At 36.0% G+C, this 16,450-nt stretch overlaps 1 protein-coding gene across 30 annotated transcripts in view; it reads left to right on the top strand.

Moving 5' to 3' along the window:
* Positions 1-16,450, top strand: part of RAP1A (RAP1A, member of RAS oncogene family) — a 76,817-nt gene that overhangs the window by 35,446 nt on the left and 24,921 nt on the right. For 11 of the 30 annotated variants that reach the window (XM_070266312.1, XM_070266309.1, XM_070266316.1 and 8 more), the window contains 1 exon segment: positions 16,025-16,106. The exons of the other annotated variants lie outside the window; for them this stretch is intronic. The gene's annotated coding sequence lies outside the window, so the exon portion shown is untranslated. 30 annotated transcript variants of the gene reach the window in all.

Here is a 16,450-nt window from a genome sequence, read left to right as displayed (position 1 = left end):
TATATCACTTCAAAGGTAATATAAGTACCTAGAGTACCCAATTCCTCCCACCAATCCATTATAACATTGCTCTCATTCATTTCACTTATCCAATAGTATATTGTTGCTGTTGTTTTGAACAAACTGTTATCTGTTAGGTCAATTAAGGATAAGAAAAACAAAAGATTTTGTTTTACCTTCATATATTTATCTTTAGGTTCAAGTTTCTTTTAACATTTCTTGCAGGGCAGGTCTACTGGCAAAAGATTCCCTGAATTTTTGTTTGCGTGAGGACATCTATTTTCTTCTTCATTTTGAAGGGTAATTTCACTGGATACGTAATTGTAGCTTGATGGACTTTTTTCCTCCAACACTTTAAATATTTCACTTGGCTCTCTTTATGCTGCTGTAATTTCTGAAGAGAAGTCTAATGTAATTTTCGTCTTTGCTCCTATATAAGTAAGGTATTTTTCTCTTTCTGACTTTTTTCACCACATTCTCTTTGTCTTTGATTTTCTGCAGTTTAGATATATTCCTAGGTGTAGATGTTTTGGTATTTTTCCTGCTTGATGTTCTCTGAACATTCTGGGATCTGTGGTTTGGTATCTATCATCTGTTCATTATTTAGCAGTCTCTTTTTCTCCCAACTCCTCACTCCTTTTAGCTCTGTCTACTAAATATATCTGGAAGATAACTAACTCTTACCACTTGCACTGCTACTACCTTGGTCCATGTTACCATTTCTTGGGTTGTTTTATTTGCCTTCAAATAGTTCTCCCTACCTCTGCCCTTGATTTCCTCCTTCCTTTCACCACATAACAGCTAAAGAGATCTGTTTAAAATTTTAGTGGCAACTTGTCATCCTTTGCTCAACACCATCCAGTGACTTTCCATCTCATGCTAAGTAAAAGCCAGAGGTCTTACCATGGCCTTTAAGCTTGTATTTAGCTGTGTGTTTCATCTCTTACCTTATCTCCTTCTAATCACCTCCTCGTTGTCATCCAGTTAGGGTGCCCTCCTTTCTCTTTAAAGAAGTCACTGGGCATCTCAAGTCTTTTCCGTTTCCCTCAGATGTCTACATAATTCTGTTCTCTAACTTCTCATTGCCTTTAGGTCTTTGATTAAATATCTGTTTTTTCAAACTAAAAATCTCCATGCCCTGTGAACTCCCTATCCCCCTTTCCTGCTTTACCAAAACACTTTACCAGCTGACCTGTGTCTTTGGCAGGAGAGAGCGTGACATATTAGAGAAAATGAAAAAAAAGCCAGTTTGGCTGGAGCATGGAGAATGAGAGGGAGCACATTGTAAGATGAAGCTGGAGTGGGAGTTAAGGACCAAACTGTGCCGACCCTTGTAGGCCATGTTAACATTTTTGGTCTTGATCCTTAAAGGTAGTGGAAAACCAATGAAGTGTCTTAACTGGAGGGATTTGGGAGGAGTGTCACTAACATGCTTAAATTTGTATTTTTATAAAGATCATTCTGGCTTCATTGTGGAAAAAATATTGGAGGGGGGAAAATTAGATGTAGGGAGACCAGATGAGAGGCTGCTGCAGTGATCCAGGTATAAGCTGATGATAGCTTAGTCTACTAGGGTTGATGGCCATAAAAAAAAGAATGTTTAGACTGTTAGATTGTTATGAAGAAAACCATTTATAAAACGTATGTGGTCAGCAATTCATAACTCCTAATGGCCAGATTAAGATCTCGCATTTACAGAATCTCCGTTTGGTTCTATTATGAGAAAATAGAATCTCTCAGCCAATGTAATTCTTCACAATAAGTCTTAGAAATTCTACAAATCAATAGCCACGTATCTTTTTTGTGTTTTTCTTAGCATTAGGCACAAAATCAAAGATCCCTAGTTAAGTTAATTGTTCTTATTTAGTGGCCAATTTCTAGACCCGATCAAATTAATTCATCTCTCATGAAAGCAAGGCTTTAAATAATTTTCATGCTGTGTTTTTTTCCTACTTCCTCTCATCTCAAACAGTAAGAAGTTGATTAGGGCTAAGATTGTCCTCAACAGGATTTTTTAAAGACAAAGGTGTCTGTGCCTATGTTATTTCTTGTCACAAAGCCAATAACCTCTGGCAACAGGAACCTGTGTGGAACTTCAGAGTTTATGAGAATTGGAAACTCATGACGCTCTGGCCATGCTAAGATAGATATGAAGTTCTTAAAGCAAACAGACTAAAAAGCTAGGACCCTAACAGTTTTCTGATGTGGCAATGTTTTCATCAAATCAAAAAATTGATCCTCTATATGTTTTCACTTTAGGAAGGAAAAAACATTTAACTTCTCCCAGGTTTTAGGCATTTTATATTACCTAAAATGTTATATTGTTTAATTATCAGAAACCAGTGAGGTATCTTAATCCAGCTTTGTTTTGTTAATAAGGAAATTAAATATTAATTAGGGCAGATAACTTGTCCAGGTTCACACAGTTAATAGAGCTTGGTTTTGGATCCAAATATGGCGGCAGAAAGAGCGTTCCTTTCAATCAGGTGTTGTTAATTTGGGTTCCTTGGTATCCATTTCCCTGTGTGTTTATAGTTTTCAGAGAACTGCAGATCCTTCAATTCAGTAAGGTTCAGAATCAAATTTTATTATACTGCCTCCTGATTTGGGATTCCTAATTTGACAGTGCTATCCACTCTTGTCTTACGTTACCTTTCCACATTTCTTCTCAAAATACCAGTAACACACTTGTTACAGTAGTAAAGCACTGATAATAGTGGTAATTTTTTAGTGGATAATATTTGCCAGGCACTGTGCTAAGTGCTACACATACATGCATTATCTCATCAGTGTTGCTGAACTATGTCCCTTGCTTTAATTAACTCTTTTCTTTTTTTTTAAGATTGGCACCTGAGCTAACATCTCTTGCCAATCTTTTGTTTTCTTCTTCTTCTCCCCAAAGTCCCCCAGTCCGTAGCTGTGTATTCTAGTTGTAGGTCCCTCTGGTTGTGCTGTGTGGGATGCTACCCCAGCATAGCTTGATGAGTGGTGCTATGTCCACACCCAGGATCTGAACTGGCAAAACCCTGGGCCACCTAAGCAGAGCACGCGAACTTAAACCACTGGGCCATGGGGCCAGCCGCTAATTAACCTTCCTTCTATCTCAAATCCCAGCCCCATTCCTTGCCCTCCTAACTGGTCTTGCTCCAGTTTCTCATTCCTTTTTTCTAACCTACACAATTCTCTTTGAGCTTTTTTTTCTGCCCACCACTTCCCCCCCTCCCCCCCACCCCAGCAATTCTCTGCTCAAAAACCTTAGGTAGCTTTTGCCTCTGATAGGAAAGTTTCAAGTTCTTAGTATATCATGCAGGGACTTTGGCAGCTTGCTAGCCTCCTGTTTAAACCATATCTGTACTCATTCCTTTCTGTAAATGCTAAGCTGCCTAGACTTTTTAAAAATGGTTTTTTCAGTAGACTCTTCATTCTCTTGAATCTGTGCCTTTTTTCATGAAATTACATGTCTATGTAATATTCCATCCACCCCCACCCCTTCCTCTGCCTGACCTTCAAGAAATATGTATAAGAGAAAAATCTCTCTTCTTTCCATGTTCCCTCATTCCTCAGTTTCCTTCCAAAAGTATTCTGTGTTTATCCTGTTTCTATGTACATATATGAGTAGAGGCAAGTTAGCATGTTGGGTAAAGAGTGTGAACTCTGGAATCAGGCTGCGTGAATTTGAATTGTGGCTTCTCTTCCTTGATGTATGGCTTGGGCAAGTTACTGGTACCTACCTCATAAGCTTTTTGTGAGGATTTCTTACAATGGTGCCTGGCACGTAGTAAGCCCTCAGTAAATGTAGGTTATTATTATTGCTGCGTTGTTGTTATATAGCAAAGCATAATACATTGAGAGAATGGCTTTTAAAATCAAGAGATGATAGGTTTAAATAGAGTCTCCTAGTTACTTTGTGCCTAAGTCATTTAATCCAGTTAAACTTTGTATGGTTTCCTCATCCTTATAATAGGGATAAGATATAGTTTTCTTTTTTTGCTTTTTGTTTTGTTTTGTTATGTTTTTTGGTGAGGAAGATTGGCCCTGAGTTAACATCCGTTGCCAGTCTTCTTCTACTCTACATGTGGGACACCACCACAGCATGGCCTGATGAGTCATGTGTAGGTCCATGCCCAGGATCTGAACCTGTGAACCCCAGGCTGCTGAAGCTGAGTGTGCGAACTTAGCCAGTACGCCACTGGCTGGCCCCTATAGTTTTGATTTTGATGAATTAAAAAATATAAAGGAAAGAGCTTTGTAAATGACAAAATACCATTTAGTTTAATTGCTCTCGATCACATCATTTTATTTTCCCTTGCAGGAATGGTCACACCATTTCAGCTAGTTATAAGAAGTGAAATAGTCTTTAAAGAATAAAGATTTCAGAGATTTAGTGACAGTTATGCCATTTTTCTTTAGAAATTATTCCAAATTCATACTTTTTCATTAGCTATGGCTTGCTTTTATGTTAGTCTTAAATGAAAATTATGAAAATATAATTTATGTGGCAGTGCCATTAGGGGAACAATGTTAAAGTAAATACTTCTATTTATGGGAGTATACCTATCAAGATTCTAATACTGATATATTTAGCTATACTTGGCATAAACTAGTAAACCTAATTTAGAAAACCTTATCTTTTAAGGAAAACAAAATTTTTTTGTCAACCTAGAAATTATTAGTCACTGCCCCTAAAATTTTCTTCATGGTTTATAAATGTCTTATTTGCCCATGATGATAATAGTTGCTGAAGAATATTCATTTTACTAAGTATCTGGTAATACATGCAAAAAGTGGTCCCCTTTGATGCACTTTTTGATGATTTGCTACATTGCTAAAACAGGATAAGCATTCACTCTTTTTTCATAGCTCATGGATCCAAGAGCACATGTCATACCCAAAGGCATAGAGTAAGGGATATTTTTGGATACTGTCATATTCTCTCTTCTTCTGTTAATTAGATGCATTCCCAGTATTCAACATTTAGGAGGAAAAGTTGTAGTTAGAGGTTAGTGGTAGAGCAGGATTCTAGCCAGGCAGTATCGATCGATCCTTAAGTTCAGCTTTTAAACATTTCACTATGCTGCTTATAAGAAAGAGAATGAGACTATATACAATTACCAGTAGCTTTGACCAAAAAAAAAAAAAAAAGGCACTTCTAGAAATGAACAATATAAATAAAAAAACTTAATAGATAGGTTTAAAAATAGATTAGACTACAGAATTAGTGAACCGAAAGATGACCTGAGAAATAAATTAACCAAAATAAGGGATGGAAAATATGTTAGAGAAGAAAAGAGAATTGGAAAATTCTGGCAGAAATTGCTAGTTTTTCTTGATTCCTTCCTCCCTCTAAGTAATGAATGTTTTAGTTGGATGCTTTGCTGCCCAGCTACAGCTTCCATTTAGTTGCCTTTCTGATAGTGAAGTTTGTGTGACAAAGTTTTGGCAATTTGGCTGCAAGTGGAAGTTATGTGTGAATAGGTTATAACCTTATAGGTTATGCCTTTAAGAGGAGAGGGATGTGTCCTTTCCTTCCTCTTTCTTCCTTTCCATGGACTGGAATGTGGACATGGCGGTGAACTATTTTAGGCTATGTGGAAGAGGGCAGTACTCTAAGGATGACAGAGCAGTGAGGTGTAAGAGCTTAGCTCTCTCAGACTGCTAAACTGCCACACCAGCCCTGGACTATCCCTTCCGACTGTTGTGTGAGAGAGGAAAAAAACTTGAATTTTATTTAAGTCACTGTAAGGTCTTTTTTGACAGCAGTCTAGTCTACATCCTAACTAATGCAAGAAGAGCATGAAAAGATCAAATAGTTATCTAAGCAGAATCTAGATGTGAAGAAAAATCAAGTAGAGATAATATTTGAGGAGATTTATTGATTGAGAATTTCTAAAACTGCAAAAAGACAAATTCAAGAAGTCAAATAAATCCTAAGCAGGATAGATAAAAATCTAAACCTAAACAATTACTTCATAGTTAAAGTTTGCATGTTAAAATTTGCATACAGAGATAATAAAAATAGCCAAAGGGATAAGAAAGATTACTTTCTAAAGACCTGCAATTAGGCTGACTTATTGAAGGAAAAATTGAAACCAAAAGACAAGAGAATAATGACAGTGTTCTGAGAGTAAATAACTATTAAAGCTAGAATATCTTTCAGGAGTGTAGGTAACATAAAGTTTTCAGATAGATGAAAACTGAGAGATTTTACCACCAATAGAACATCACTAAGACAAATTTGAAAAGATATGCTTTAGGTAGAAGGAAAGTGATCCCTGATGAAGAGTGTGAGATATTAATTAGAAAAGAAGAAAGGCTGAAAATTAAAGAGCCAAACATTCAATCTAAATTAGAAAAAGAACATAAAAAAGCAAGGAAATAATAGACATAAAAGCAGAAATTAAGGAAATATAGACCAAACCTACAATGGAGCATCAACAAAGCCAAAGTTGACTCTTAGAAAAAGACTAATAAAATTAACAAACCTGGTAAGATTGATCGAAAGAGAGAGCAGGCATGAACAAACAATAAGAATGAAAACGGTGCTAAAACTATAGATGCTACAGATTATAAGAGAGAGAAGAGTGTACTCTAACATTTTTGTTTAAGGAATAATTTCAAATGATAGATTATTGCATGTGTTGTCATAATAGTGTATTAAGCTTTTCAAGACCACTTGTCAAACTTGCCAAAAATTTTACTCTTGAATAATAAGTGGGTTGGATTAAATGTTTTAATCCTTTACTTGAATGTTAGGAGAATTTAAAGGGTGCAGTGAATGGGATAACTGTGTCAGTCATACTTTACTAAAGATTTTGATAAAGATTTATTTGGGGATAATTGATAGATGAAGTAGAAAAGTAGAATTTGTGTTAAAAGTAGAATTTGTGTTCCTTTTTAATATATAAAGAAGAAGCGAGGAAGTTTTATTTAGTAAGGAAATACAAGAACCTGAGAACTTGTGGAAACCTTGTGCTTTTAAACGTGGTTTTTTAAAACAATGTTACTAATAAGCTTTTTATGCTGTACCGAAAAGTGATGGCACAATACTGAGAATGATCTATAATTTAATGTTTTGTCTTTTTAAAAAAATATTGTCACCCGCCTTAGAGTACGTTTCACACTGTTTGACTGAATTAAACTGTGTGCTTAGAGAAGTCACTGATTTCCTGGGGCGGGTTCCTTATTTTCTGGAGGATCAGTAGCAAATAGTAGTGTAGCACTTTGTGGATGGGCACTTTGAAGCACACTGTTCTAGACCAGTGCCTGCATAGGAAAAGAAAGTCCTAGGTATACAGATGTCTGCAAGCATAGAAAGCAGCTGGTACAGTCTACAGCAAGCTCCAGGCAGGATTAGGGTGTGAGAAGGGAATGAAATTGGTAGATTATTTGGCAAGTTTGGGTGGAAAATTATGTTGATAGATAATTCTGAAATAAACTTAAGTTATATGAAAAAGGAAAGACAATCTTAATATACTACTTTGCTATGTATTGTTTAAGAGAGCTAAAATACTAATCTACCATAATAATAATATCTAAAACTAAAAACCAAGAGATAGTAGTATAAATATCTTATTTATAAATATGGAGGAAGACATTCAAAAAAACAGCTAGAAGTTTGAAGTAGCTGTTGTAGGTTAAGAGGATGTAGTGACTGCTCTTTTTTGTTATAAGCCTTTTAGAAATGCCTGCTAATAGTGCTAATTAGCATATATTACTTTCATTTTAAGAGAGACATTTAAGTAAGAATAAAGCTTTTGCAAAGGAGACCAGAATGGTTACACAATTTGAAATTTTATCGTTTGAAAAAGGAAATACTAGTGCTTATTTAAAAAGAGGCTATTTGGAGCAGGGGGAATAACTGTCTTCAAATATTTGAAGGGGTATAGACTGGAAGAGGAATTCTCTATTCTGTTTAGCATCAAAGGGCAGAGGCCCAACAAGTGGCCACTACAGAGAAGCAAAGCAGTGTACAGAATGTTCTAACAATTAGGTTACCCAGAAATGGACTGTTTTGTGAGGGTATAGTTCAAAGGGGTAGGTGACCATATCTAGAGGCATTTTTAAAAAGTGATTTGCTACCAAGGAAACACTCACTGTGCTTGGGGTATTCTGCTGTTCAGTACTGACTTAGTATTTAAAACAAGAAAAGACAAAACCATCTATTCATATAACATATTATAAGATTTGCTACTTGTAAGTTAAGTATGTTATTTTCTAAGTCATATATTTGTCATCATAGACTTCATAAAATAAGCTTCTTTATTGCTTTTTTTCCTGCTTTTTCTCCCCAAATCCCCCCAGTACATAGTTGTATATTTTAGTTGTGGGTCCTTCTAGTTGTGGCCTGTGGGACACCACCTCAGCATAGCCTGATGAGTGATGCCATGTCCGTGCCCAGGATCCAAACTGGCGAAACCCTGGTCCACCAAAGGAGAGCGCGCGTACTTAACCACTCGGCCATGGGGCCGGCCCCAAAAATAAACTTTTATCATTTGTGGTTTGCATAACTAGGATTTAGGAGAATTTCTTTTTATTGTATTGAGACTACTGATCTGTTTTCTCTTATTCCTATTATTTTTGTTACCTTTCTTTCCTCTTGTTTGTTTTTGATTTTCTAGCTCTGGTTGAATTGATAAGTTTTCTTTGCCCATTTTCCTTTAGTGATTTTTAAATTACATATAATCTAGTTGTTGACATTACATTTTTCACATGTTTAGATTATATTTTTTTTCATTGAGAGAAAGAGAGATTCAGTATCTTTATCCTTTTGCAAGTAAGAGAAAAACTTTAACATGCCTTTACTTTCCTTCCTAACTCCTCCCACACCAAAATGTTAAGATAATCATGGAGTTTTCAGATTTTTGAACATATTTTGCAGTGATAATTAGATTTTTAGCTATAATTTTCACTGATTTATTTGCTTGCCATGACTTCTTGTTTTTAAGCCTTTCTGCTTCTTCAGTCGTTTTCCTTTAACTATTGGAGTACTAACTCCAGTAATTTTTGATATGTATTTTTATTATCATTTAGTTCTAATTGTTTACTTCCCATCTTGATTTCTTCTTTGACCCGTGTTATTTAGAACTGTATTGTTTAGCTTACAGACATTTTGAGATTATATAGTTTTATTTTTGTTTTGATTTCTAGTTTAATTGCTTTATGGTTAGAATATACACTGTATGATTTCAGTCCTTTGCAATTTGTTGAGACCTGATTTATGGCCCAGCATGGTCTGTTCTAGTAAATGATCCATGTGTACTTGAAAAAACTGTGTAATCTGCAGTTGTTGGGTGTGGTGTTCTATGTATGTCTTTTGGGTTAAGTTGATTCATTACTTGGCGGTCTTCTGTATATCCTTACTGATTTTGTCTTCCTTTTCTATCAGTTACTGAGAGAGTTATGTTAAAATATAATCATGATTTTGTAATTGCCTAGTTTTCCCTTTAGTTCTGTCAACTATTGCTGTATATATTTTGCCTTGTATTTTAATTTATTTTTTCCTATTGAATATTTATTAATGTAATTACTGATGTATTTGGATTGTCTTACATCTTTCCATTTAATTTGTCCATCTGTTCTTTGTTCCTTTATTTTTCCTTCTTTCTGTTTTTAGTTATCAAACCGTTCCAAAATTTAGGGGCTTAAAACAATAACCGTGTGTTATCACTCTTAGTTTCCTGAGTATGGAATTAGGGAGCGGCTCAGCTGGGTGGATCTGGCCTAAGGTCTCTCAGGGTGTTGCAGTCAGTTGGTGGCTCTCTGGGGTCATCTTGAATGCTTCTTTATTTACAGGTCTTGGATGGCTTAAACAGCTAGGGCTCCTCAGGCGACTCTGTCTTCTCTGTGATCTCTCCAGAGTGGCAGCTTCAGGGCAGCCTGACAGCTCTGGGCCCAAAGGCATGGCTCCCAAAAGAAAGACCCGGGAGGAAGCTCTGGCACCCTTCCTAGCTTCAGAAGTCAGACATCACTTCTGCTATATTTTATTTACTAATCCCACCCTTATTCAAGGAGAGGAGAATGTGTTTTTCCTCTCTAGAAGCTTTTTCGAATTTATCTTCACCTTTAGTGGTTTGAAATTTTGATTACAATATGTTCAGTTGTGAATCTCTGATGATGATGATGATGATGATGATGATGATTGGCATTCATTGGCTGCTGTAAGTCTGAAGATTCCTAATTTACCTCTGGAAGTGTCCTTTGATTATTTCTTTGGTTCTTATTTACCTCTGGGAGTGTCCTATTATTTCTTTGGTTCTTCTGTTCTGTTTCCAGACTTCCTGTCAGATAGCTGGTAGAACTTTGGGATTTATCCTTTGACCTGTTTCTTTCATACATTCCATCTCTCTCTCCTCTTGTTCTGCACTCTTTGGGTGGGTTCAGTATATTATAGGTTCACTAGCTTGCTTTTCATTATATCCATTTTCCTCCTCAGCCCATCTACTGAACTTTTGTTTTGATGGTCATATTTTTATTCCCTGAGACTCCAATGTGTCTTTTACATAGACTTGCTAACTTCAAGTTTCAAATTTCTTTCAAGTTCAAGTTTCTTTAAGGATATTACATTTATTTTATGGTCTTTTATGGGCCGTCTTAACTCTATTTTCTTTGGTTTTTGTTCTGCTTTTTGAATTTATTGCCTCTGTCAAATTGCTTCCCTCAAATCTGTGATGAGTTGTCTGCTCTTTTTGAGAATCCCTGTTGGCCTCTCCTATCTGCAGGAGCTTATCTCCTTTCAATGTGGGAAGGGGTAGGAAGTGCTGTTGGGCTGGGTGTGCCTGGTTTTAGAGGGTGAAAACTAATTTATAAACTTCATTTACAAGTACGTTATGTCTGATCACTTTGTCTCTATATACCTCCTCCCGCTAAGGTACTAGCCTGAGGAGAACAAGGAGAGAAAGTATTAAGGAAGAGATTCTCTCAATGAGATAATGTGATTTCATGTTACAAAAAATTGAATTTCTGTTATGATGTCCTATGAAGAACATTGTTCTTTATTTTAGAGAGTTAAATCTTACCATGATTTCCATGGTCTGGTTGTGCAGGAGAAACTATTTCATCTTATAATTAGTTTACGTATTTAAAAACAGAAACAACAAAGTTGGGATTGATTTACATCACAAAGACAATCACATTATGTTATTTTGTGAAATTTAGAAGCAGTTCTGCTGAAGGAAGAATGAAAAAATTGTTATAACTTAGACTATAATGTTAGGGACTCAAGATTGACTTAAAATTTAAACATAGTGTAATGTTTATTCTTGTCCTCCTTATTTGTCAGGGAATCTTAACCAGAGTGAGAAATTTTCTGGTGCTGTGTTGGGAGTACAGGGCACAAGAGATTTCCATAAAAAGGCATGGGATTTGCTTTGGAAGAACATAGTGGTTTTCTAACTTGGCAGTAATGAGTTAGAACTAACCCCCTTTAAAAATAAAATATTAATCCACATTATTCCATATTGGGTATTTGTGTGGGTGTGTTTTCTTATCTGAGCTATATTATTCTTGTTTTTGCATGTGTGTATATGTGCGTGCATTCATAACCCATGGTATTTGTTAGGTGTAAAGAAAATAATTTTCTACACATACAGTGTATTGAAAAATAACTTTGGGACTTCAATATCTTACCACTTGAGTTGAGGAACAGGGGCCAAATATTTTGTTGTTGCAGAATACTCAAAATAATTTTGCCCTGTCTGAGTGCCTTCCCCAAATTCTATTGCCCTACGAGGCAGTTTGGGTAGTATAAATGAGCCTTGCTATATTAGGATTCCCTCTTGAAAGATATACATTTTTGGATTAGAGAGATGATGAATTCGCATCTTGTTAAAATGACAACAGTCCCAGACTAACAATCACTTTGGGTCTGGAAAGGGGGATACAGGTATGGAGATCTGTCTAGATGAAATATATGCTCCTATGTTTAACAGTTAGTACTTTTCATAGAAACGAGACAACCACCTGATACAGTTAGAGGTATAGGATGACTAGTGTCCAGCACAAACCTTTCGCACCTCACTTTTTCTGTCCATCTACGTAGTAAAATGTGGTTGTTTCTCGGGCTCAGTTCTTAGCTTTCTTCTATGTTTGCTGAATAAATTCTCCTTGCTTGCTCTCATCTGCTGTGGCTTCAACTACCATCTTTTAAGTCTATACCTCTAGCTTCCAGATGTGGATTTTTAAATATCTATGAGGTGTCTCTACGTACTTTTCCCATAGGAATCTCAAACTTAATTTTTGCAGAAAGTATTAACTTGCTTTTTAAACCTCCTTTTGTATTTCCTGTCTTAATTGGAGTTATACTACCAGCCACCTAATTTGCCCAAGCTAGATATCTAGGAGTTACCCTTGACTCTTCTTCATTTCCCTTAATAACCTCTAATCACCTACAGAGTCCTTCAGAAATTTACCTTCAGAAAACCACTGTCCCCTTTTCAGCCCTAGTGCTACTGTACGGATCTGTATTATTTCCCACCTGAGCTGTTACAGTAGCTTCCTCTACTCTCTGCTTCTAGTCTCTCTTCCTTAAGTCTGTTTTGTATACTGTTATCAGTTGTCTTTCCAGAATACTTATCTGTTACTTTTTTCTTAAACGAAAAAGAAGACTTTTTGCCCCATTGTTTACTAGATGAAACATAAACTCTTTAACATGGCTAATGCCTTTCCAGGCATAACCCAGTCTCCTTACCCAGCTTCATTTTCTGTACCTTCTTTTTAAACCCAGTGTTCTAGCCATACCGAACTATGTGGTATTCCCTGAATCTTCTGTGCTTCATGGTTTAGAGTGTCTGCTGAAGCAGTTTCTTCTTAGAACCCCTGCCTTGTGTACCTGGAACATTTCCGTTCAGTTTTTCACTTAGCTCTCATGCACCCTCCGTTGAAAACCTATCCTGGACTCCCTTCTCTTCCTCCATCCCTCCCCAGCCCTTTAATCTTGTCTCTCTAATGGCTTTGTTCACATCATATTGTAGTTATTTTTCCTTCCTCTGTGAGCTCCTTGAGGATGGGAAACACACGCTTTTCATTTTTGTGTCCCTGGTACCTAGTATAGAACTGGTACCTGAGACATGGTAAATGTTTGGTTCAGAACAATACTTGCTATCATATCTATTGCATAGTCTACTAGTTTATCCTCACTGTGTTTCTTAGTTCAGGCTTCTATAACAAATTACCATAGACTGGGTGGTTTAAACAACAGATTTATTGTTTACAGTTCTGGAGGCTGAGAAGTTCAAGATGAAGGCACTGGCACATCAGAGGTCTGGTGAGGGCCTGCTTCCTGGCTTGTAGATGGCTATTATCTTGTATCCTCACATGGCAGAGAGCAGAGAATAGCAATCTCTTGGGACTCATAAGGGCACTAATCCCATTCATGAGGGCTCTGCCCTTATGACTTCATCTAATTCCGATCACCTCTCAAAGGCCCACCTCTTAATACCATCACATTGGAGGAAGGATTTCAACATAAGAATTTATGGGGGATACATTTGTTTCATAATACTGTGTAGGTAACTGGTATTCTGAGAAATTTCCCTTTCTTCCCCCTATTGAATTTTCTGAAATTAAATCTATTGAGCTATAATTTACATGTAATAAAGTACACCTACTTTAAATTTACAGGTCAATAAATTTTAATAAATTATACACCCATGTAACCACTACCACAATTAAGGTAATTTCCAGATGATTTCCAGCACCCAGAGAAGTTCCCTTATACTCCTTCGTAGTCATCATGCCCTGCCACCACTGGTCCCCAGCAGCTTTCTGGCACTTTAACTTACTTCTGTGTTTTCTAGAATTTTATGTAAGTGAAATCATACAGTATTTACTGTTTTGTGTCTGGCTTATTTTGCTGAGCATGTTTTTGAGATTCATTCACGTTGTTGCTTCTATCAAGAGTTCATTGCTATTTATTACTGAATAGTATTCTGTTGATTGGATATACCACAATTTATTTGTCCATTCACCTCTTGATGGATACTTGGGTAGTTTCTAGGTTTTGGCTATTATGAACAAAGTGAACAAAGATAAGAGTTGAAGTTCATTTTTTTCCAACTTGACTTGTTGAAAAGACTTCTTTTACACACTGAATTACTTTTGTCCCTATGTTAATGATCTATTCCTGTGTAACAGATGAACCCAATCTTACTGGCTTAAAACAACAATAATCACTTAGCATCTGTCAGTTTCTGTGGATCAGGGATTTGGGAGTGGCTTGGCTCAAAGGTTCTGGTTCATGGTCTCATGAGGCTACAATCATCTGAATTAAGACTTGACTAAAACTACAAGAAATGCTTCAAAGCTGGCTCTCTTACATGGTTGGCAAGTTGGTGCTACATTGGTAGGAGGCCTCAGTTCCTCTTCAGATGGGCCTCTCTGAAAGACTGGTTAAGTGTCCTCATGACATGATCAGTGACTTCTGTTGGAGGGAATGGTCCCAGAGATCATGGTACAAGCCTTTTAGGAGCTAATGTTGGAAGTCACATATTGTCACTTCTCCCATATTCTGTTGGTCACACAACCAGTCTTGATTCAGCATGGGAGGAAACTACACAGGATATGAATATTAAGAGCGGACAACACAAGTTACGAATACCAGGACGCCAGTATCATTGGGGGCCATCTTAGAGGATGGAGTACCACAGACCTTTTTGTCAAAAATGAAGTGAACATATATGTGTAGTTTTACTTCTAGATTTAACTTGGTTCCACTGATCTATGTTTGTCCTTACACCAATTTGACACTGTCTTTATTACCGTATGTCTTGAAATCCAGTAGTGTAAAACTTTTTCTTTTGCAAAACTGTTAGCTGTTCTATTTGATTTTTCGTATAAATGTTAAAACATCTTGTCGTTTTCTACAAAGAAGAGACCTGCTGATTGGGATTACATTGAGTCTGTAGATCAATTTGGAGAGAATTGACAGCTTAACAATAATATGTACATATCTTAATATAGTACGGCATATCTCTCTAAGTCCTTAATTTCTCTCAGCCGTGTTTTGTAGTTTCATTATACCAGTTTTGCACAAATTTTGTTAAATTCATCTCTTAAGTCATTTATTTCTTGTTGAATGCTAGTGTAAATGGTATTGTTTAAATTTCATTTTTCAGTTCTTTGCTGGTATGTAGAAATACAGTTGCTCTTTTTAATCAACCTTTTATCCTGAAACCTTGCTAAATTCACTTATTAGTCTTGTAGCTTTTCTGCATATTCCTTAGGATCTTTTGTGTACAAGATCAAGTCATATGTGAATAGACAGTTTTACTTCTTCCTTTTGCATAGGTTAGAACTTACTATACCTAGCTTAGTACAATGTTGAATAGAAGTGGTAAGAGTGGACATATTGGTAGACGAAAAAGAAAAACCATATGATACCAATAGATGCAGAAAAAATATGTGAAAGAAATCCAACATCCATTCCTGAGAGCTCATGTAAACAGAAGCTCATAGGAATGTAAAAGGGCATAAAGAAGACCTGAAATCAAAAAAAGTTTGAGAACAATCTCACTAGAGTAACCTAAAATGCTAACTGCTTAGAATAGGTAGGGATTCGTAATCTAGGGTCTCCAACGCTTGTGTAGAAAAAAATATATACATCTTTATTTTTCACTAAGCTCTAAATGAAATTTAGTATTTGTGTCTATTTGAATCTAGGTAACAGACTACAGTAGTGATATTAGCAGCTACTGTGACTTTGTCACCAGTAAATGGTTACTTTTACCTTTTGTATCTTTAGTTAAAGTTTGTTTCTTAAAGACAACATATGGTTAGGTCTTGCTTTTTTATCTTGCCTTTGAATTGGAATGCTGGAACATTGGAATTGATGATTTACATTTAATGTAATGATGTGGTTGCCTTTTAATTCTACCATCCTGTTATTTGTTTTGTATTTCTCCCATCTTTTCTTTCTTCTTTTTTGCTTGTTTGTATTTTTCCTATTGTCTTCTGGATGAATTGAATTTTTTAAGTATTCCATTTTATCTCAGCTGTTGGCTTATTAGCTTTGTCTCTTATTTTTTTTCAGTGGTTGCTCTAGGATTTACAATATGGATCTTTAACATCTGACAGTTTACCTTCAAATACTATTATAGTACTCCAGAGATAATGTAAGAACCTTGAACAATAATACTTCCAGTTCCCTTCTTTTCTTGTGCTGTTATTTTAGTATATTTTACTTTTACATGTATTGTAAACTCTGTAGTACATTGTTATTATTTTTGCTTTAAGTGGTCAAAAAAGTCTCGTAGATTTACTCTCACCCCCCATTTCTGGGTCTTTTTATTCCTTTAGTAATCTTCATTCCTTTGTGTAGATCAAGTTTCCATCTGTTATCATTTTCTTCCACCTGAAGAACTTCCTTTGCTTTTTTTAAGTGTGTGCTGGTGAACTTTTCCCCCCAAGTTTCCGTTTTTTTTTTTTTGATCTGAAAAAAAATCTTTATTTCAGTTTC

Source organism: Equus caballus, chromosome 5, assembly GCF_041296265.1.
Source record: "Equus caballus isolate H_3958 breed thoroughbred chromosome 5, TB-T2T, whole genome shotgun sequence".
Taxonomy (NCBI): domain Eukaryota; kingdom Metazoa; phylum Chordata; class Mammalia; order Perissodactyla; family Equidae; genus Equus; species Equus caballus.
The sequence above is the reverse complement of the archived record's forward strand: the minus strand, read 5'-3'. Positions and strand labels throughout refer to the sequence as shown.